Genomic DNA, 24,533 nt, shown 5'->3' with positions numbered 1-24,533 from the left:
TCGGTCACCTGTGGTGGAGTGAACTCTATATCGTGTTCTTCCTCTGCTTCTTCTATGGGGTTGCTGAACCTCCTTTTTGTTTGATCCACATGTTTGCGGCAGATTTGTCCATTGGTAAGTTTAACTACCAGAATCCTATTTCCCTCTTTGGCAACCACAGTGTTTGCGAGCCATTTGGGCCCTGCAGCGTAGTTGAGGACAAAAACAGGATCATTTACATCAATACATCGCGCCCTCGCATTCCTGCCATGGTAGTGATATTGTGACTGGCGCCTGCTCTCGACAATTTCTTTCATGGTGGGGTGTATAAGGGATAATCGGGTTTTGAGCGTCCTTTTCATTAGTAGCTCTGTGGGTGGAACCCCTGTGAGCGAGTGTGGTCGGGATCTATAGGCCAACAGGAGGCGTGATAAGCGGGTTTGTAGGGAACCCCCTTGGAATCTGAGCATCCCCTGTTTGATTATCTGCACTGCTCGTTCTGCCTGGCCGTTTGAGGCCGGCTTGAACGGTGCCGTTCTAACATGGTTAATTCCATTGCCTGCCATGAAGTCCTGGAATTCAGTGCTTGTGAAGCACGGGCCATTGTCGCTGACCAAGATGTCCGGTAGACCGTGGGCGACGAACATTGCCCGTAGACTTTCTACCGTGGCAGAGGATGTGCTTGAATTTAAAATGTCACACTCGATCCATTTGGAGTAGGCGTCTACTATAACCAAAAATATTTTCCCCATGAAAGGACCTGTGTAGTCCACATGGATGCGTGACCAAGGCTTGGCGGGCCATGGCCAAGGGCTAAGGGGGGCTTCCCTGGGCGCATGGCCCAGCTGGGCACACGTGTTGCACCTGCGAACACAAAGTTCCAGATCTGCGTCTATCCCTGACCACCAAACGTGTGACCTGGCAATTGCCTTCATCGTGACAATGTCCGGGTACCCATTGTGGAGTTCTCTGATGAACACCTCTCTGCCCATCTGGGGCATGACTACGCGGTTTCCCCACAGTAGGCAATCGGCCTGAATCGAGAGTTCATCCTTGCGCCTGTGAAATGGTTTAAATTTCTCAGGGCATGCCCTGTACGTGGCTGCCCAGTCCCCATTCAGGACACATTTCTTGACTAGAGACAATAGCGGGTCTCTATTTGCCCAGACTTTAATCTGACGGGCTGTCACGGGTGAGCCTTCGCCTCCGAAAGCTTCAACAGCCATGACCATCTCAGCACCATGCTCGGTAGCCCCCTCAGTGGTGGCTAGTGGGAGCCTGCTGAGTGCATCGGCGCAGTTTTCGGTGCCCGGTCTGCGCCGAATTGTGTAGTCATAGGCAGCTAACGTGAGTGCCCACCTCTGTATGCGGGCCGATGCATTCGCATTTATGGCCTTGTTGTCAGCCAAAAGGGACGTTAGGGGTTTGTGATCTGTCTCCAGCTCAAATTTCCTGCCAAACAGGTACTGGTGCATTTTCTTTACCGCATATACACATGCGAGCGCCTCCTTTTCTACCATCCCGTAGCCCCTTTCTGCCTGGGACAGACTCCTGGAGGCATAAGCTACCGGCTGTAACTGACCCTTGGCATTGACATGCTGCAACATACACCCGACACCATAGGACGACGCATCGCACGTTAACACAAGTTTCTTACATGGGTCATATAGCGTTAACAGATTGTTGGAACATAACAAATTGCGTGCTCTATTAAAAGCCCTTTCCTGGCTGTCCCCCCAACCCATTCGCGACCTTTGCGTAGGAGCACGTGTAGCGGCTCTAGCAGCATGCTCAATTTGGGAAGAAAGTTACCAAAATAGTTCAGGAGCCCCAGGAACGAACGCAGCTCCGACATGTTACGGGGTCTGGGTGCTCTCTGGATCGCTTCCGTCTTGGATACAGTAGGGCTGATCCCGTCTGCTGCTACCCTCATCCCCAGGAATTCTACCTCTGGAGCTCGGAAGACGCACTTTGCCTTTTTCAGTCGCAGACCTACCCGGTCCAGTCTGCGTAGCACCTCCTCCAGGTTGCGGAGGTGTTCTTCAGTATCGTAACCCGTAATGAGGATGTGGTCCTGAAAAACCACCGTCCCTGGAATCGACTTGAGGAGGCTTTCCATATTTCGTTGGAAGATCGCGGCGGCCGAGCGAATCCCGAACGGACATCTGTTGTACTCAAACAACCCCTTGTGTGTCGTGATGGTGGTCAGCTTCTTCGACTCACTCGCCAGCTCCTGGGTCATGTAAGCTGAGGTCAGGTCCAATTTTGAAAAAAGTTTGCAACCGGATAGCGTCGCAAAAAGGTCCTCCGCTCTCGGTAGCGGGTACTGGTCTTGGAGTGACACCCGATTGATGGTGGCCTTGTAATCGCCACATATCCTGACCGACCCATCCGCCTTGAGCACCGGCACAATCGGGCTTGCCCAGTCACTGAATTCGACTAGCGAGATGATGACTTCCCTCAACAGGCGGTCCAATTCGCCCTCTATCTTTTCCCGCATCACGTACGGCACCGTTCTGGTCTTGTGGTCTCCTGGTCTGGCGTCCGGGTTTATGTGAATCACTACCTTGGACCCCATGAAAGTGCCAATGCCGGGTTGAAATAATGAGTCAAATTTGTCCAGGACCTGTGAGCATGATACTCGCTCCACAGAGGAAATTGCATTGACATCGCCCCATTTCCAGTTCATGACAGCAAGCCAACTCCTCCCCAGTAGTGCGGGACCGTCCCCTGGGACAATCCAGAGTGGCAACCTGTTCTCCGAATCTTTCTGGGTCACGACTACCGTGGCGCTGCCTAGCACTGGAATGATCTGCTTTGTGTAAGTCCGTAGCTGTGCGTCAATTGGCGATAATTTTGGCCTCCTGGCCTTGGATGCCCACAACTTTTCGAACTGTTTGATACCCATCAGGGACTGGCTGGCACCCGTGTCTAACTCCATTGATACTGGGATGCCATTGAGGAGCACTTTCATCATTATCGGTGGCGTCCTGGTGTATGAACTGTATACATGCTCCACATGAACTCACTGAACTTCAGCTTCCGGCGATTTCCCCCAGTGTCCATTTCTGCAATTTCTGCAGTTATTTTGCTCATCTCTGCAAACTCCGGCTGAATGTATGCCTCCACGCCTCCAGCATGAGTTGCGGTTAGAAACAAAAGGTCCCTTGCCAGTCGATCGTCCCTGACTGCCCCTGTTATTGTCCTTGAGTGCACCATTAACAGGTGTTGATGGCCCCATTACTGGCCGCATTGTCTCTTGCAATGGCGTGAATCGCTGTTCAGCTTGCCATTGTCTCTGTCGAACTCCCCCTCTGGGTTCGACTACATGTTGGGGCATGCCTGACTGCCCTTGTCTGCCTGGAGAACTGTGTGCTGCTTTAACAATGTTGAATCTCTGTCCCAACCATTCCTTAACACAGTACCTCTCGTCTGTTCTGCTCGTGGCCATGCTCGCGTGGTTTAAATCCCAGTTTCTTGTCGCCATTGATACGTCCTTACTACACAGTATAAATGCACATGAGGCCCATGCTTGAGAGAAGGTCAGTCTGTGACCTGTCCTTTATTCCTTTGCACTCAAGTGATGAAGGTGGGTGGAGCTTCCCCTTTTATACCTGAAGGTCCAGGTTAGGAGTGTCTCCCACCTCGTGGTCAGTGTTCTCATGGTGTACAACTTAGGTCAGTTTATACATGGGTTACAATGCTGGTTGAATACATGACAATACCCAAGCCCATCTGTCCTCATCCAAAGTCCATTCACATAGGCTTTCCAGCAAAAATCACGAGGTACTAATCCAGAATGTTCGGTTGTTTTTCTGTCTCTCAGTTGAGATGAGCAAACTCAATCCAGTTTGGGGATTGAATAAGAATATAAGAACATAAGAAATAAGAGCAGGAGTAGACCATTTGGCCCCTCGAGACTGCTCCGCCATTCAATAAGATCATAGCTGATTTTGTCTTGGCCTCAATTCCACTTCCCCGCCCACTCCCCATAACCCTTGACTCTCTTATCATTCAAAAATCAGTCTATCTCCACCTTAAATATATTCAATGACCCAGCCGCCACAGCTCTCTGGGGTAGAGAATTCCAAAGATTCACGACCTTCTGGGCGAAGAAATTCCTCCTCATCTCCATTTTAAATGGGCGACCGCTTATTCTGAGACTATGCCCCCTAGTTCTAGATTCCCCCACGAGGTGAAACATCCTCTCTGCATCTACCCTGTCTAGCCCCCTCAGAATCTTATATGTTTCAAAAAGATCACCTCTCATTCTTCCAAATTCCAATGAGTATAGGCCCAACCTGCTCAACCTTTCTTCATAAGACAACCCCTTCATCCCAGGAATCTCATGAACCTTCTCTGAACTGCCTCCAATAAAAGTATATCCCTCCTTAAATAAGGAGACCAAAACTGCACGCAGTACTCCAGGTGTTCTGGGACCTTCTTGGTTTGTGTGGTTCAATTCTACCTTGATTGGTAGTGCACAACACAGCTGAACAATTAAGGGTAGAAGATAAGGTTTTCATCTGTTTTCTTCCACCTGTCATTGCACAAATTCAATAAAGACATATAAAAATAATCATAAACTTTAATTTAATCGTAAAATCTAACAGCACTAAAGGAGGCCATTTGATCCATCATGCCAGTGCTCTTTGAAGGAGCTATCCAATTAATCGTACTCCCCTGCTCTTAGCCCAAACCCCTGATATTTTTTCCTTTTCAAGTATATGTCCAGTTTCCTTTTGAATGTGCTTCCACCATCATCATCAGAGGCAGTCCCTCGGAGTCGAGGAAGACGTGCTTCCACTCTTAACATGAGTTCTTAGGTGGCTGTACAGTCCAATACGAGAACCACTGTCTCTGTCAGAGGTGAGACAAATAGTCGTTGAGGAAAGGGGTGGGTGGGACTGGTTTGCCGCACGCTCTTTCCGCTGCCTGCATTTGATTTCTGCATGCTCTCGGCGACGAGACTCAAGGAGCTCAGTGCCCTCCCGGATGCACTTCCTCCACTTAGGGCGGTCTTTGGCCAGGGACTCCCAGGTGTCAGTGGGGATGTCGCACTTTATCAGGAAAGCTTTGAAGGTGTCCTTGTAACATTTCCGTTGCCCACCTTTGGTTCATTTGCCGTGAAGGAGTTCCGAGTAGAATGCTTGCTTTGGGAGTCTCGTGTCTGGCATGCGAATGATGTGGCCTGCCCAGTGGAGCTCATCAAGTGTGGTCAGTGCTTCAATGCTGGGGATGTTGGCCTAGACGAGGATGCTAACATTGGTACGTCTGTCCTCCCAGGGGATTTGGAGGATCTTGCGGAGACGTGGTATTTCTCCAGGGACTTGAGGTGTCTGCTGTACATAAGAACATAAGAACAGAAGAATTAGGAACAGGAGTAGGCAATCTAGCCCCTCGAGCCTGCTCCGCCATTCAACAAGATCATGGCTGATCTGGCCGTGGACTCATATCCACTTACCCGCCCGCTCCCCATAACCCTTAATTCCCTTATTGGTTAAAAATCTATCTATCTGTGATTTGAATACATTCAATGAGCTAGCCTCAACTGCTTCCTTGGGCAGAGAATTCCACAGATTCACAACCCTCTGGGAGAAGAAATTCCTTCTCAACTCGGTTTTAAATTGGCTCCCCCGTATTTTGAGGCTGTGCCCCCTAGTTTCTAGTCTCCCCGACCAGTGGAAACAATCTCTCTGCCTCTATCTTGTCTATTCTTTTCATTATTTTCTATAAGATCACCCCTCATCCTTCTGAACTCCAACGAGTAAAGACCCAGTCTACTCAATCTATCATCATAAGGTAACCCCCTCATCTCCGGAATCAGCCTAGTGAATCGTCTCTGTACCCCTTCCAAAGCTAGCATATCCTTCCTTAAGTAAGGTGACCAAAACTGCATGCAGTACTCCAGGTGCGGCCTCATCAATACCCTGTACAGTTGCAGCAGGACCTCCCTGCTTTTGTACTCCATCCCTCTAGCAATGAAGGCCCAACATTCCATTCGCCTTCCTGATAACATAAGAATTAGGAACAGGAGTAGGCCATCTAGCCCCTCGAGCCTGCTCCGCCATTCAATAAGATCATGGCTGATCTGGTCATGGACTCAGCTCCACTTACCCGCCCTCTCCCCGTAACCCTTAATTCCCTTATTGGTTAAAAATCTATCTATCTTTGACTTGAAAACATTCAATGAGCCAGCCTCAACTGCTTCCTTGGGCAGAGAATTCCACAGATTCACAACCCTCTGGGAGAAGAAATTCTTTCTCAACTCGGTTTTAAATTGGCTCCTCCGTATTTTGAGGCTGTGCCCCCTAGTTCTAGTCTCCCCTACCAATGGAAACAACCTCTCTGCCTCTATCTTGTCTATCCCTTTCATGATTTTAAATGTTTCTATAAGATCACCCCCTCATCCTTCTGAACTCCAAGGAGCAAAGACCCAGTCTACTCAATCTATCATCATAAGGTAACCCCCTCATTTCTGGAATCAGCCTCGTGAATCGTCTCTGTACCCCTTCCAAAGCTAGTATATCCTTCCATAAGTAAGGTGACCAAAACTGCACGCAGTACTTCAGGTGCGGCCTTACCAATACCTTATACAGTTGCAGCAGGACCTCCCTGCTTTTGTACTCCATCCCTTTCGCAATGAAGGCCAACATTCCATTTGCCTTCCTGATTACCTGCTGCACCTGCAAACTAACCTTTTGACATTCATGCACAAGGACCCCCAGGTCCCTCTGCACCATAGCATGTTGTAATTTCTCCCCATTCAAATAATATTCCCTTTTACTGTTTTTTTTCCCAAGGTGGATGACCTCACACTTTCCGACATTGTATTCCATCTGCCAAACCTAAGCCCATTCGCTTAACCTATCCAAATCTCCTTGCAGCCTCTCTGAGTCCTCTACACAACCCGCTTTCCCACTAATCTTAGTGTCATCTGCAAATTTTGTTGCACTACACTCTGTCCCCTCTTCCAGGTCATCTATGTATATTGTAAACAGTTGTGGTCCCAGCACTGATCCCTGTGGCACACCACTAACCACTGATTTCCAACCGGAAAAGGATCCATTTATCCCGACTCTCTGTTTTCTGTTCGCCAGCCAATTCTCTATCCATGCTAATACATTTCCTCTGACTCCGTGTACCTTTATCTTCTGCAGTAACCTTTTGTGTGGCACCTTATCGAATGCCTTTTGGAAATCTAAATACACCACATCCATCGGTACACCTCGATCCACCATGCTCGTTATATCCTCAAAGAATTCCAGTAAATTAGTTAAACATGATTTCCCTTTCATGAATCCATGCTGCGTCTGCTTGATTGCACTATTCCTATCTGGATGTCCTGCTATTTCTTCCTTAATGATAGTTTCAAGCATTTTCCCCACTACAGATGTTAAACTAACCGGCCTATAGTTACCTGCCTTTTGCCTGCCCCCTTTTTTAAACAGAGGCATTACATTAGCTGCTTTTCAATCCGCTGGTACCTCCCCAGAGTCCAGAGAATTTTGGTAGATTATAACGAATGCATCTGCTATAACTTCTGCCATCTCTTTTAATACCCTGGGATGCATTTCATCAGGACCAGGGGACTTGTCTACCTTCAGTCCCATTAGCCTGTCCAGCACTACCCCTCTAGTGATAGTGATTGTCTCAAGGTCCTCCCTTCCCACATTCCTGTGGCCTGCAAATTTTGGCATGGTTTTTGTGTCTTCCACTGTGAAGACGGAAGCAAAATAATTGTTTAAGGTCTCAGCCATTTCCACATTTCCCATTATTAAATCCCCCTTTTCATCTTCTAAGGGACCAACATTTACTTTCGTCATTCTTTTCCGTTTTATATATCTGTAAAAGCTTTTATTATCTGTTTTTATGTTTTGTGCAAGTTTACCTTCATAATCTATACTACCTTTCTTTATTGCTTTTTTAGTCATTCTTTGCTGTTGCTTAAAATTTTCCCAATCCTCTACTTTCCCACTAACCTTGGCCACCTTATACGCATTGGTCCTTGATTTAATACTTTCCTTTATTTCCTTGGTTATCCACAGCTGGTTATCCCTTCTCTTGCCGCCCTTCTTTTTCACTGGAATATATTTTTGTTGCGCACTATGAAAGAGCTCCTTAAAAGTCCTCCACTGTTCCTCAATTGTGCCACCGTTTAGTCCTTGTTTCCAGTCTACTTTAGCCAACTCTGCCGTCATCCCACTGTCGTCCCCTTTGTTTAAGCATAGTTCGCTCGTTTCTGACACAACTTCCTCATCCTCAATCTGTATTACAAATTCAACCATATTGTGATCACTCATTCCGAGAGGATCTTTTACGAGAAGTTTGTTTATTTTTCCTGTCTCATTACACAGGACCAGATCTAAGATGGCTTGCTCCCTTGTAGGTTCTGTTACATACTGTTCTAAGAAACAATCCCGTATGCATTCTATGAATTCCTCCTCCAGGCTACCCCGTGCGATTTGATTTGACCAATCGATATATAGGTTAAAATCCCCCATGACTACTGCCGTTCCTTTTTCACATGCCTCTATTATTCCCTTGATTATTGCCCGCCTCATCTTGAAGTTATTATTTGGGGGCCTATAAACTACGCCGACCAGTGATTTTTTTCCCCTTACTATCTCTAATCTCCACCCTCAATGATTCAACATTTTGTTCATTGGAGCCAATATCATCCCTCACAACTGCCCTGATATCATCTTTTATTAACAGAGCTATCCCACCTCCTTTCCCTTCTTGCCTATCTTTCTGAATCGTCAGATACCCCTGTATGTTTAATTCCCAGTCTTGGCCACCTGGCAACCATGTTTCTGTAATGGCCACCAAATCATACCCATTTTTAATGATTTGTGCCGTCAACTCATTTACTTTATTTCGAATGCTGCGTGCATTTAGGTAGAGTGTTTTCATCCTAGTTTTTAAACCATGATTTTCAGTTTTGACCCCTCCTGCAGCCCTTTTATATTCAGTGGCCCTTTTCGTTTCTTGCCTTTGGTTTCTCTACCCTCCACTTTTACTCATCTCTTTTCTGTCTTTTGTTTTTGTCTCCTTTTTGTTTCCCTCTGTCTCCCTGTATTGGTTCCCATCCCCCTGCCATATTAGTTTAACTCCTCACCAACAGCACTAGCAAACACTCCCCCTAGGACATTGGTTCCGGTCCTGCCCAAGTGCAGACTGTCCAGTTTGTACTGGTCCCACCTCCCCCTGAACCTGTTCCAATGCCCCACAAATTTGAATCCCTCCCTGCTGCACCACTGCTCAAGCCACGTATTCATCTGTGCTATCCTGCGATTCCTACTCTGACTAGCACGTGGCACTGGTAGCAATCCCGAGATTACTACTTTTGAGGTCCTACTTTTTAATTTAGCTCCTAGCTCCTTAAATTCGTCTCGTAGGACCTCATCCCTTTGTACCAATGTGCACCACGACAACTGGCTGTTCTCCCTCCCTTTTTAGAATGTCCTGCACTCGCTCGGAGACATCCTTGACCCTTGCACCAGGGAGGCAACTTACCATCCTGGAGTCTCGATTGCGGCCGCAGAAACGCCTATCTATTCCCCTTATGATTGAATCCCCTATCACTATCGCTCTCCCACTCTTTTTTATGCCCTCCTGTACAACAGAGCCAGCCACAGTGCCATGAACTTGGCTGCTGCTGCTCTCCCCTGATGAGTCATCTCCCTCAACAGCACTCAAAGCAGTGTATCTGTTTTGCAGGGGGATGACCAGATGGGATCCCTGCACTACCTTCTTTGTACTACTCTTCCAGCTGGTCTTCCATTCCCTAGCTGGCTGTGGATCCTTCTCATGCGGTAAGACCAACTCACTACACGTGCCACTTATGTCATTCTCAGCATCGTGGATGCTCCAGAGTGAATCCACCCTCAGCTCCAATTCCGTAACGCGGTCCGTCAGGAGATGGAGGCGGATACACTTCTCACACACGTAGTCGTCAGGGACACCGGAAGTGTCCCTGAGTTCCCACATGATACAGGAGGAGCATATCACGTGACCGAGCTCTCTTGCCATGCCTTAACCCTTAGATACCCTTAAATTGGTAATAACAATGTTACAGTTTACTTACTGATATAAAAATAAAAAGAAAAGCTACTCACCAATCACCAGCCAATCACTTACTCCATTGGCTGTGACGTCACCTTTTGATTCCTTTCTACTTCTTTTTTGCTTTCTCTCCCGCTGTAGCTGCACAAGTACGCCTTTTATAGGCCGCTCCGACACTGCTCCCGCCTCTCACCAACTGCCGCTGGCTCTCGAGCTCCCGCTGGGCCTTTATAGGCCGCTCCGACACTGCTCCCGCCTCTCACCAACTGCCGTTGGCTCTCGAGCTCCCGCTGGGCCTTTATAGGCCGCTCCGACACTGCTCCCGCCTCTCACCAACTGATTACCTGCTGCACCTGCAAACTAACTTTTTGGGATTCATGCACAAGGACCCCCAGGTCCCTCTGCACCGCAGCATGTTGTAATTTCTCCCCATTCAAATAATATTCCCTTTTACTGTTTTTTTTTCCAAGGTGGATGACCTCACATTTTCCGACATTGTATTCCATCTGCCAAACCTTAGCCCATTCGCTTAACCTATCTAAATCTCTTTGGAGCCTCTCTGTGTTCTCTACACAACCCGCTTTCCCACTAATCTTTGTGTCATCTGCAAATTTTGTTACACTACACTCTGTCCCCTCTTCCAGGTCATCTATGTATATTGTAAACAGTTGTGGTCCCAGCACCGATCCCTGTGGCACACCACTAACCACCAACTTCCAACCCGAAAAGGACCCATTTATCCTGACTCTCTGCTTTCTGTTAGCCAGCCAATTCTCGATCCATGCTAATACATTTCCTCTAACTCCGCGTACCTTTATCTTCTGCAGTAACCTTTTGTGTGGCACCTTATCGAATGCCTTTTGGAAATCTAAATACACCACATCCATTGGTACACCTCTATCCACCATGTTCGTTATATCCTCAAAGAATTCCAGTAAATTAGTTAAACATGATTTCCCCTTCATGAATCCATGTTGCGTCTGCTCGATTGCACTATTCCTATCTAGATGTCCTGCTATTTCTTCCTTAATGATAGCTTCAAGCATTTTCCCCACTACAGCTGTTAAACTAACCGGCCTATAGTTACCTGCCTTTTGTCTGCCCCCTTTTTTAAACAGAGGCATTACATTAGCTGCTTTCCAATCCACTGGTACCTCCCCAGAGTCCAGAGAATTTTGGTAGATTATAACGAATGCATCTGCTATAACTTCTGCTATCTCTTTTAATACCCTAGGATGCATTTCATCAGGATCAGGGGACTTGTGTACTTTGAGTCCCATTAGCCTGTCCAGCACTACCCCCCTAGTGATAGTGATTATCTCAAGGTCCTCCCTTCCCACATTCCCATGACCAGCAATTTTTGGCATGGTTTTTGTGTCTTCCACTGTGAAGACCGAAGCAAAATAATTGTTTAAGATCTCAGCCATTTCCACATTTCCCATTATTAAATCCCCCTTCTCATCTTCTAAGGGACCAACATTTACTTTAGTCACTCTTTTCCGTTTTATATATCGGTAAAAGCTTTTACTATCTGTTTTTATGTTTTGCGCAAGTTTACTTTCGTAATCTATCTTTCCTTTCTTTATTGCTTTCTTAGTTATTCTTTGCTGTCGTTTAAAATGTTCCCAATCTTCTAGTTTCCCACTAACCTTGGCCACCTTATACGCATTGGTTTTTAATTTGATACTCTCCTTTATTTCTTTGGTTATCCACAGCTGGTTATCCCTTCTCTACCGCTCTTCTTTTTCACTGGAATATATTTTTGTTGAGCACAATGAAAAAGCTCCTGAAAAGTCCTCCACTGTTCCTCAATTGTGCCACCATTTAGTCTGTGTTTCCAGTCTACTTTAGCCAACTCTGCCCTCATCCCACTGTAGTCCCCTTTGTTTAAGCATAGTACGCTCGGTTGAGACACTACTTCCTCACCCTCAATCTGTATTACAAATTCAACCATACTGTGATCACTCATTCCGAGAGGATCTTTTACTAGGAGATCGTTTATTATTCCTGTCTCATTACACAGGACCAGATCAAAGATAGCTTGCTCCCTTGCAGGTTCTGTAACATACTGTTCTAAGAAACAATCCCGTATGCATTTTATGAATTCCTATTCAAAGCTACCTTGTGCGATTTGATTTGACCAATCGATATGTAGATTAAAATCCCCCATGATTACTGCCGTTCCTTTTTCACATGCCTCTATTATTCCCTTGATTATTGTCTGCCCCACCGTGAAGTTATTATTTGGGGGCCTATAACTACGCCTACCAGTGAATTTTTCCCCTTACTATCTCTAATCTCTACTCACAAAGATTCAACATTTTGTTCATTTGAGCCAATATCGTCTTTCACAACTGCCCTGATATCATCCTTTATTAACAGAGCTACCCCACCTCCTTTCCTTTCTTGCCGATCTTTCTGAATCGTCAGATACCCCTGTATGTTTAATTCCCGGTCTTGGCCACCCTGCAACCACGTTTCTGTAATGGCCACCAAATCATACCCATTTGTAATGATTTGTGCCGTCAACTCATTTACTTTATTTCGAATGCTGCGTGTGTTTAGGTAGAGTGTTTTAATACTGGTTTTTAAACCATGATTTTTAGTTTTGACCCCTCCTGCAGCCCCTTTATATTCATACATATTGTCCCTTCCTATCACCTTGTGGTTTACACTTGCCCCAGTGCTACTCTGCTCTGTTGCCTCCTGCCTTTTGCATTCTTTCTTGGGGTCCTGTTCAACTGAGCTCTCACCCACTCTCACTAGCTCAGAGCCCTCTCCTGGGTTCTGAATACTCCTCGCATTGAGGCACCGAGCTTTCACGCTTGCCTTTTTATTACACTTTGACCCTTTAGAATTTTGCTGTACAGTGGCCCTTTTTTATTTTTGCCTTGGGTTTCTCTGCCCTCCACTTTTACTCATCTCCTTTCTGTCTTTTGCTTCTGTCTCCATTTTGTTTCCCTCTGTCTCCCTGCATTGGTTCCCATCCCCCTGCCATATTAGTTTAACTCCTCCACAACAGCACGAGCAAACACTCCCCCTAGGACATTGGTTCTGGTCCTGCCCAGGTGCAGACCGTCTGGTTTGTACTGGTCCCACCTCCCCCAGAACCGGTTCCATGTTTCTGAGCCATACAGGAGGGCTGATATTACTACAACTCTGTAGACCATGAGTTTGGTGACAGTTTTGAGGGCCTGGTCTCAACACCCTTTTAGGCAGTGCATACCAGACAATAACAACTTGCTGGGTAAAAATTCTCTTTGTCTCCCCTCCGGTTCTTTTGCCAATTCATCATCATCACAGGCAGTCCCTCGAAGCGAGGATACTTGCTTCCACGCCAAAAAGGGATGAGTTCACAGGTGTTTCAATGAAGAACCTAATATTCCAGAGCCCGAGCTACATCTTGAAGGGTGGAAGATGCCTGTGCTTGTATTTTTTTAACGTGTGGTGGCTGTTGCACACCAGCCATCACACGGGCTTGACAGAACTAGGTCTTGGTGCAGTGGCAAGGATTACCCAAGATGACTGGAGAGCAGCTCTGTTGCACGGATGGAGCGCACACATATAGCAGTGTGGGCTGGTCCATGCTGCCCCTGGGCCCTTGCCCCTGCTGGGCCCCAGACTCATGCCTCTCCTGGGCTCCGGTCACTTCCTTCGACAAACTCTTGCTACTCCTTCGCCCCTCCTGCTGTGCCTACCCGCACTGCAATCAGCGACCTGACTTCGCAGCCGTTGCCCTCCTGCAGTGGTATGCCGCCGCACGCTGCTCCCTCTGATGGCCCTGGCCTGCTGATGGTCTTGCAGGCCGCGACTGCACCGTCGCATGCTACTCCCATTAATGCAGCCTTTCAATCTCAGTAAATCCTCTTCAATTCTACATCACCTTGATCTACCCAATGGCATCTCAGAGGGCTGGGGGTGGGGGAGGGGCTCAGACCACCGGAGGTGGGAGGGGCTCAGACTGCCAAGGGGGAGGGGCTCAGACTGCCGGGGGGAGGGGCTCAGACTGCCGGGGGGGAGGGGCTCAGACTGTCGGGGGGAGGGGGGGCGCTCAGACCGCTGGGCGGGGGAGGGGCTCAGACTGCCGTGGGCGGGGAGGGGGGGTGGTGCTCAGACTGCTGGGGTTCTTTAATCTTTCATCTTTAATCTTGTCCTCTGGTTAGCGACCCTCCCACCAGTGGAAATAGTTTTCCTTAGTTACTCTATCAAAACCCCTCATCATTTTATCTATTAAATCTCCCCTTAACCTTCTCTGCTTTAAGGAGAACAATTCCAGCTTCTCCGCTCTCTCCGCATAACTGAAGTCCCTCCTCCTTGACACTAGCCAGGTGAATCGCCTCTGCACCCTTTCCAAGGCCTTGTCAAATTTTCTAAAGTGTAATGCCCAGAATTGGACACAATCCTCCAACTGAGGCCAAACCAGTGATTTATAAAGGTTCAGCACAACTTCCTTGCTTTTGTACCCTATGAATAGAACAAACACATGACTAAAATGATGAAAAATCAATAATTTAGAAGTCTCCTCTATATTACCGCGAGTGAATAGGTCTAATATAATTTTCATTATATGAATTCTGAGATTTTCTCCCATGTTTGGAAGATTGCATTCTGCAACTACATCCATTTTACTGTAAAGCTCATAAATCAGTGACTTTTGAATTATGATCAAAATGCTAATGAAAGCTCCTGGTGCTGATGTCCCTCACCATAATGAGCAAATCCCCCACCCCAAGAAAAAATTGTAACTGGAAAATAAATAAATTGTGTTTAATTCAACCTTTCTCAAGATCATGTTTGTTGAAATCTGAATTTAATTTTTCAATTGTCCTCATCTAGCACTTCACTATGTTAAGATATAACAGCTATTATCAGTGTTGGTTACAGAACAGGCTCTCCAGACATGTTGTAATGTGATTGTGAGACCTTTCAGTCTCACAGAAGCTGACTGAATGAAGCCATCCAGTTTGCTGCCAAATTAACACCTTTTTTGCTTCTAATTACTCTTATTATATACGCCACATTCCTGAGTTATGTGGTTATTCAATGGGTGGTTTATTTTGCATTAATCTTCGATATCTGCAATTATGATTATCTATCAGTCCTACCCTCACTAATTTCCACTAGTTACTTTTGACTCAGTTCAGTCAATTTGAAATCAGTATCCCTGTCTATTAATCTTTCTGTGGCCTTCCCACATTCTGCCTCCAGCCACCTCCTGCCCTGCGCCCCAGCTTACACTCTCCATTGCCAACTTTGGCCTTCTGTGCGTACCTCCGCTCCAGTATCAGTGGACAGAGCCTTCAGGCATCATACCTCAGCACTCTGGAACTACCTTTCTTCCCTGGCACCTCTCTCCCCACTTTTAAAAATCTTCTCAAAACTTACTTCTTCTCCTGTCACCTCAGTCAGCTTCTGTAACTCTCACCTCAATGGTGTCTCGTGCTTCTTTGTAAGATACCTTGGAACTTTTTTCTATGTTGAAGACATTACATAAGTGCAAGCTCTAAACATAACTCTTTTCTGGAGAAAAAAAATGACATCCTGTCAATCTTAATAGAGCACACAATGAGAAACTGCAATACCAAGTTTGTTCACCACTTGTGGGTTATAAATAGTTTTACGCATCTAAGAATTTAATTTGCCTGTGGGGATGGGAATGGGGTGTTAATGAATTGTTAAAATAGTCCATATAAGAATTTGACTCAAATGCATTCATTGATTGCTAAAAATAGCATAACAGAAGAATCTTAACTCCCAGGGATAAACTAGGAATCAAAAATAAATACTCTGAAACCAAATGATGCTCCAGCTGATTAGAATTAAAAAACAGCTGCGTGGGTTCCCAGTTGTCTGAGTGCATAAATATATCACTTTATGCAATGTTGAACTAGGAATGTCCCAGCTTCAGTTCTGATCTATACTGTTAGCCTAGTTCAGGTGATGGAGGCATTACAATTGGCCAAGGAAAAAGCCTAGAGCAGCATTGAGGTGCACTGAGGGAGCCCCCACAGCTGATGACCTTGCTTATGTTTACTTTATGTTTGCACGTAGGCAAGTTATAAGAGTACTGCTGGTACCCCAGCTTGAGTTGCCAGCTTTAGGAAAGAAGAGATAAGGAAACAAGTCAGAGGAAAAACTGAAGATGAGAAAACACAGCTAGCTCTGCATGATACATTATTTTGGAATGGTAGAACATGACAATTCCTGACATAAGTAAGCAAGTCCTGATCTCAGCTGTGCTGTTGGTCAGCAGATACTATGTGCAGCATAGGAAGGTAAATAGCCCCAAGTTGCTAATAACTGGCACAAGAATGCCATTGGTGGATCTCCTCGGACCATTGAAAAAATAGGCAAAATGTTCTGGATAATCCAGAAATATTCATCACATAACAGACATTGTATTTACACTAGACTGAACACAATTCTCATTTTTCCTTCATACCTATTCTACCTAAGGATAGGTATACAATATATACACCTTGCAATGACTTTGATTTAACCGCCCCCCTTTAATGGGCAGGAATAGACCAGACAAGTGGTTAAAGACTTGAAATTCAAAATCCCGCCTCCAACCATTTTGATAAGGTCCCACAGGGCAGACTGGTCATGAAAGTAAAAGCCCATGGGATCCAGGGCAAAGTGGCAAGTTGGATCCAAAATTGGCTCAGAGGCAGGAAGCAAAGGGTAATGGTTGATGGATGTTTTTGTGACTGGAAGGATGTTTCCAATGCGGTTCTGCAGGGCTCAGTATTAGGTCCCTTGCTTTTTGTGGTATACATCAATGATCGAGACTTGAATATAGGGAGTATGATTAAGAAGTTTGCAGATGATACAAAAATAGGCTGTGTAGTTGATAATGAAGAAGCAAGCTGCGGACTGTAGGAAGATATCAATCAACTGGTCAGGTGGGCAGAACAGTGGCAAATGGAATTTAATCCAGGGAAGTGTGAGGTAATGCATTTGGGGAGGGCTAACAAGGAAAGGGAATACACATTAAATGATCGGACATTGAGAAGTGTAGAGGAATAAAAGGATCTGGGAGTACATGTCCACAGATCCCTGAAGGTAGCAGGCCAGGTAGATAAGGTGGTTAAGAAGGCATACGGAATGCTTGCCTTTATCAGCCGAGGCATAAAATATAAGAGCATGGGGTTATGCTTGAATTGTATAAAACACTGGTTAGGCCATCGATGGATTAAGCAGATACTATGTGCAGCATAGGAAGGTAAATAGCCCCAAGTTGCTAATAACTGGCTCAAGAATGCCATAGTGCAGTTCTGGTCACCGCATTACAGGAAGGACGTGATTGCACTGGAGAGGGTACAGAGGAGATTTACGAGCCTGTTGCCGGGAGTGGAGAATCTTAGCTATGAGGACAGATTGGATAGGCTGGCTTTGTTTTCCTTGGAACAGAGGAGGTGTAGAAAATTATGAAGGGCCTAGATATAGTGGATAAAAAGGGCTTATTTCCCTTAGCAAAGGGGTCAACAACCAGGGGGCATAAATGTAAAGTAAATGGTAAAAGGATTATAGGGGAAATTTCTTCACCCAGAGAGTGGCGGGAGTCTGGAACTCACTGCCTGAAAGGATGGTCGATAGAAACCCTCACCACATTTAAAAAGTACTTGGATGTGCACTTGAAGTGCCGTAACCCTCAGGGTTATGGACCTAGATCTGAAAAGTGGATTAGGCAGGGTGGCTCTTTGTTGGCCGGCATGGACACGATGGTAAGTACTGCAGGGAATCGAATACGGCGAGGGTGATCTCCTGGACTAGTTTCAATTGCCAGGATGGGTCGGAGAGGAATTTTCCCAGATTTTTTCTCTCAAAATTGGCCTGGGTTTTTATCTGGCTTTTGCCTCTCCCAGGAGATCACATGGCTCCGGTTGGGGTGGAGTGTAGAATGTTTCAGTGTAAGGGGTATCGCAGTTGTGTGGGGTGAACTGGTTGGGCTAGGTGCTCTTTACCTTTCTGCCATTGTTCATAGGTTTATATATAACCTTCAGGGCTGCTGACCGAGGGCTGTGCAGCTCTTTATCGGCCGGTGCGAACACGATGGGCCGAAATGGCCTCCTTCTGCGCTGTAAATTTCTATGTTTCTATCTCAACAAATGGTTACTACTAAACTAACAAGGATCTAAGCAAAGCTTGATGCAGTGAGGTGATCAGAAATATTAAGGTAACACTGGGTACATTTTCCACCATGATCTTGAATAATATTTTTCCATCCCCTCCCAATGATATTGACTCATGTTGGGGCACAGTTTGGAGGCTCTGGAAGTACCTCACCTAAATATCCATTCTCCATATGTGAGCCTGAACAGTGAGTGTCAGCAGGGTATTTGATTATGGGTAAAAGAGGGAATGTTCATAGGCACGACTCAGCCACAAACATGTGCTGGCATCCATACACAAGTCCTTTCTATCAGGGATGACTGGATAATGAGCAGAAGTGGAAGTCCTGGCTACTTTTTTTGAGCAGTGCTGACACCAATTGCAGTATTTCTACTGCTATAACAACAACAACAACAACAACTTGTATTTATATAGCGCCTTTAACGCAGTGAAACATCCCAAGGCGCTTCACAGGAGTATTATGTGGTGGGGACTGACTGCTGCCCCAACTTCTGGATCTTATGTCTCAGTTCCACAACTGAAACCATTGGACAAGCTAAGTTTTATTCATCTTTAAAGTTCTTGGTATTATTGGTAATCTGTGTTAGCCCTAACCAACATTGGTGCCTGCATTAATCATTGATAATGGATAATCAAGGTCTACCCCTGACCATTATATATAGCTTATAACTTATCGTATAGTATAGTAGTAGTATAGTAGAAGAAGAGAGCTTACAACACCAGGCAGACTGCCAATCATTGGAATGTCTTCTGTTCTCTTCCAGAGCCGAAGGTTAAGGTAACTCTTTTAAATAATGAAAGACGAAAATTAATTTTGTTACATATATATTTACAATCCCCTCAGCGAATGGGCATAAATCATTTCCCAAACCTATTGGCAATTCCTTTCTTGAAATTAGTGAACCAATTGTGTGCATGAATACTAAAAATCATGCAACTAATTGGTCTATGTTGTAATGCTGTCAGTTTACTGGAGAGAAAGGTAAAGAACTGCCACTACAATTACTTCATAATCCTGTATGGATGAGATTGTGTTTGTAATTCCTACATATTCACAAATCTTTTTGTACAGTATAAGTGACAATATCTCAATGATAAACGACTGCATTTTCAGGTAAGGCATATTAGAAATACTTATTTTGTTCTACTAAACAGACAAAAATAACTGTCAGCAGTTTAAGACACCCTCCCACTCACTTATGTATCCAATCAATCATTTCGCTTCTAAGACATTGAAAAAAAAATAATGCCGTAACACGGCATTTGTGAATGGAAATTAATGTCTTATGAAAACTTGCATTCTATTTCTGATGTTGGTGAGTGGTCAAATTTATTAAAGTACTTGGGCCCACCCCACTCCAGTAACTCCAGACCCTGGCACCACCCTCAAAATACTACAAGATCCTGAGGCCCCATTCCAATATTGTCGGACTCCGGATCTTCTTCCCAGTGATCCCAGGTCCTGAGGCTACCTTCAATACTGTTAAAAATGTGTTCCTCTCAATACTGCTTGACGTATAATCTTCTACCCAGAGGAGACAGAAGCAGAAATGTTACTCCCAGCAACATCTTTCTTCACAGAGTCCCAGTTAGCATCTAGAAGCATACCCATCCTCCACAGTGAAGCAATACTATACAATGGGATGTTTTAGAAATATAGATGGCACACATAGTGGTCATCATCATCATCATAGGCAGTCCCTCGAAATCGAGGAAGACTTGCGTCCACTCTAAAAGTGAGTTCTCAAGTGACTGTACAGTCCAATACGGGAATTACAGTCTGTCACAGGTGGGGCAGACAGTGGTTGAAGGAAAGGGTGGGTGGGGAGGCTGGTTTGCCACACGCTCCTTCCGCTGTCTGTGCTTGATTTCTGCATACTAACGCCGATGAGACTTGAGGTGCTCAGCGTCCCCCCGAATGCTCTGCCTCAGGGCAGTCTTGGGCCAGAGATTCCCAGGAGCTGGTGAGAATGTTGCACTTTATCAAGGAGGCTTTGAAGTTGTCCTTGAAACGTTTCCTCTGCCCACTAGGGGCTCGCTTGTCGTGTAGGAGTTCTGAGATGAGCGCGTGCTTAGGGAGTCTCGTGTTGGGCATGCAGACGATGTGGCCCATCCAACGGAGTTGGTTGAGTGTAGTCAGTGCTTCGATGTTGGGGATGTTGGGCTGAGCGAGAACACTGACGTTGGTGCATCTATCCTTCCAGTGGATATGCAGGATGTTGTGGAGGCAGTGTTTGTGGTACTTCGCCAGCGCTTTGTGGTGTCTACTGTATATAGTCCACGTCTCTGAGCCATATAGGCGGGTATCACTACTGCCCTGTAGTCTATAAGCTTGGTGCCAGATTTGAGGTCCTGGTCTTCAAACACTCTCTTCTTTAGGTGGCCGAAGGCTGCACTGGCACACTGGAGGCAGTGTTGGACCTTATCATTGATGACTGCCCTTGCTGATAGTAAGCTCCCGAGGTATTATTAAGGATGTCATAGCAGTGCATTTGGAAAGAGGTGACATGATAGGTCCAAGTCAGCATGGATTTGTGAAAGGGAAATCATGCTTGACAAATCTTCTGGAATTTTTTGAGGATGTTTCCAGTAGAGTGGACAAGGGAGAACCAGTTGATGTGGTATATTTGGACTTTCAGAAGGCGTTCGACAAGGTCCCACACAAGAGATCGATGTGCAAAGTTAGAGCACATGGGATTGGGGGTAGTGTGCTGACATGGATTGAGAACTGGTTGTCAGACAGGAAGCAAAGAGTAGGAGTAAATGGGGACTTTTCAGAATGGCAGGCAGTGACTAGTGGGGTACCGCAAGGTTCTGTGCTGGGGCCCCAGCTGTTTACACTGTACATTAATGATTTAGATGAGGGGATTAAATGTAGTATCTCCAAATTTGCAGATGACACTAAGTTGGGTGGCAGTGTGAGCTGCGAGGAGGATGCTGTGAGGCTGCAGAGCGACTTGGATAGGTTAGGTGAGTGGGCAAATGCATGGCAGATGAAGTATAATGTGGATAAATGTGAGGTTATCCACTTTGGTGGTAAAAACAGAGAGACAGACTATTATCTGAATGGTGACAGATTAGGAAAAGGGGAGGTGCAAAGAGCCCTGGGTGTCGTGGTACATCAGTCATTGAAGGTTGGCATGCAGGTGCAGCAGGCGATTAAGAAAGCAAATGGCATGTTGGCCTTCATAGCGAGGGGATTTGAGTACAGGGGCAGGGAGGTGTTGCTACAGTTGTACAGGGCATTGGTGAGGCCACACCTGGAGTATTGTGTACAGTTTTGGTCTCCTAACCTGAGGAAGGACATTCTTGCTATTGAGGGAGTGCAGCGAAGGTTCACCAGACTGATTCCCGGGATGGCGGGACTGACCTATCAAGAAAGACTGGATCAACTGGGCTTGTATTCACTGGAGTTCAGAAGAATGAGAGGGGACCTCATCGAAACATTTAAAATTCTGACGGGGTTAGACAGGTTAGATGCAGGAAGAATGTTCCCAATGTTGGGGAAGTCCAGAACCAGAGGTCACAGTCTAAGGATAAGGGGTAAGCCATTTAGGACCGAGATGCAGAGGAACTTCTTCATCCAGAGAGTGGTGAACCTGTGGAATTCTCTACCACAGAAAGTTGTTGAGGCCAATTCACTAAATATATTCAAAAAGGAGTTAGATGAGGTCCGTACTACTAGGGGGATCAAGGGGTATGGTGAGAAAGCAGGAATGGGGTACTGAAGTTGAATGTTCAGCCATGAACTCATTGAATGGCGGTGCAGGCTAGAAGGGCCGAATGGCCTACTCCTGCACCTATTTTCTATGTTTCTGTGTTTCTATGTATGGAAAATGGTCCACGTTGTCCAAGGCTGCGCCGTGGATTTTGATGACTGGGGAGTAGTGCTGTGTGGCGGGGTCAGGTTGGTGGAGACCATTTTCTTATGGATGTTTAGCGCAAGGCCCATGTTTTCGTACGCCTTGGTGAAGATGTTGTTGATGGCTTGGAGTTCGGCCTCTGAATGTGCGCAGATGCAAGCATCGTCTGCGTACTGTAGTTCGATGACAGAGGATGGGATGACCTTGGATCGAGCCTGAAGGCGACGAAGGTTGAACAGGTTCCCATTGGTTCTATAGTTTTGTTCCACTCCAGCGGGGGGCTTGTTGAGAATAAGACGGAGCATTGCAGCAAAGAAGATCGAGAAGAGCGTTGGTGCAATGACGCAGCCCTGCTTGACCCCGGTCTTGACATGGATTGGGTCTGTGGTTGATCCATTGGTCAGGATCACGGCTTGCATGTCGTCGTGGAGCAGGCGGAGGATGGTGACAACCTTTTGGGGGTAGCCAAAAGGGAGGAGGACGCTCCATAGCCCCTCATGGTTGACAGTGTCAAAGGCCTTTGTGAGGTCAAAGAAGGCCATGTACAAGGGTGGTGCTGTTTCCTGTATTTCTCTTGTAGTTGTTGCGCGATGTAGATCATGTCTGTTGTACCCCTTAGTGGACAAAATCCGCATTGTGACTCTGGGAGAAGCTCTTCAGCCAGGGAGAAGACGGTTGAGGAGGATTCTTGCAATGACTTTCCCAGTGGCCAACAGCAAGGAGATTCCTCTTCAATTGCCGCAGTTGGACTTGCTTTTTGGAGATGATCACGATTACGGCATTTCTGAGATCTCCCAGGATGCTCTCCTCCCTTCAGATAAGAGAGATGAGGTCATGCTTCTCCGTCATACTTTAGTGCCTCAGCAGGGATTCCATCTGCTCCTGATGCCTTGTTGTTCTTGAGCTGATGGATGGCCTTTTCTATATCATGCAGGGCTGGGCTTTTGCTGAGATGGTGGCAGTTGCATGCTGCTGGATGAAGTCGAGGACACTCGTGTCGAAGGCAGAGTCTCAGTTAAGGAGATCTTCGAAGTGCTCCTTCCAGTGGGCCCTGACTGCCTCGGTATCATAAGAACATAAGAACATAAGAAATAGGAGCATGGGTAGGCCATACGGCCCCTCGAGCCTGCTCCGCCATTTAATACGATCATGGCTGATCCGATCATGGACTCATGTCCACTTCCCTGCCCGCTCTCCATAACCCCTTATTCCCTTATTGTTTCAGAAACTGTCTATTTCTGTCTTAAATTTATTCAATGTCCCAGCTTCCACAGCTCTCTGAGGCAGTGAATTCCACAGATCCACAGCCCTCTGAGAGAAGAAATTTCTCATCTCAGTTTTAAATAGGTGGCCCCTTATTCTAAGATTATGCCCTCTAGTTCTAGTCTTCCCTTTCAGTGGAAACATTCTCTCTGCATCCACCTTGTCAAGCTCCCTCATAATCTTATACGTTTCGATAAGATCACCTCTTATTCTTCTTAATTCCAAAGGGTAGGGGTCCAACCTACCCAACCTTTCCTCATAAGTCAACCCCCTCATCTCTGGAATCAACCTTGTGAACCGTCTCTGAACTGCCTCCAAAGCAAGTATATCCTTTTGTAAATATGGAAACCAAACCTGCACGCAGTATTCCAGGTGTGGCCTCACCAATACCCTGTACAACTGTAGCAAGACTTCCCTGCTTTTATACTCCATCCCCTTTGCAATAAAGGCTAAGATTCCATTGGCCTTCCTGATCACTTGCTGTACCTGAATACTAACCTTTTGTATTTCATGCACAAGTACCCCCAGGTCCCGCTGTACTGCAGCACTTTGCAATCTTTCTCCATTTAAATAATAACTTGCTCTTTGATTTTTTCTGCCAAAGTGCATGACCTCACACTTTCCAACATTATACTCCATCTGCCAAATTTTTGCCCACTCACTTAGCCTGTCTATGTCCTTTTGCAGATTTTGTGTGTTCTCCTCACACATTGCTTTTCTTCCCATCTTTGTATCATCGGCAAACTTGGCTATGTGACACTCAGTCCCTTCCTCCAAGTAGTTAATATAGATTGTAAATAGTTGGGGTCCCAGCACTGATCTCTGCAGCACCGCAGTAGTTACTGATTGCCAACCCGAGAACGAACCATTTATCCCAACCCTCTGTTTCCTGTTAGTTAGCCAATCCTCATGAAGCTCCAACCCCATGAACTTTTATCTTGTGCAGTAACCTTTTATGTGGCACCTTGTCAAATGCCTTCTGGAAGTCCAAATACACCACACCCACTGGTTCCCCTTTATCCACCCTGTTCATTACATCTTCAAAGAATTCTAGCAAATTTGTCAAACATGACTTCCCCTTCATAAATCTATGGTGACTCTGCCTGACCTAATTTTGCTTTTCCAAATTTTCTGCTACTGCTTCTTTAATAATGGACTCCAACATTTTCCCAACCACAGATGTTAGGCTAACTGGTCTATAGTTTCCTGCTTTTTGTCCCGGCC

The sequence above is a fragment of the Pristiophorus japonicus genome, chromosome 5, assembly GCF_044704955.1.
Source record: "Pristiophorus japonicus isolate sPriJap1 chromosome 5, sPriJap1.hap1, whole genome shotgun sequence".
NCBI classification, from domain to species: Eukaryota; Metazoa; Chordata; class Chondrichthyes; family Pristiophoridae; genus Pristiophorus; species Pristiophorus japonicus.
Note: the sequence above shows the minus strand (reverse complement) of the source record.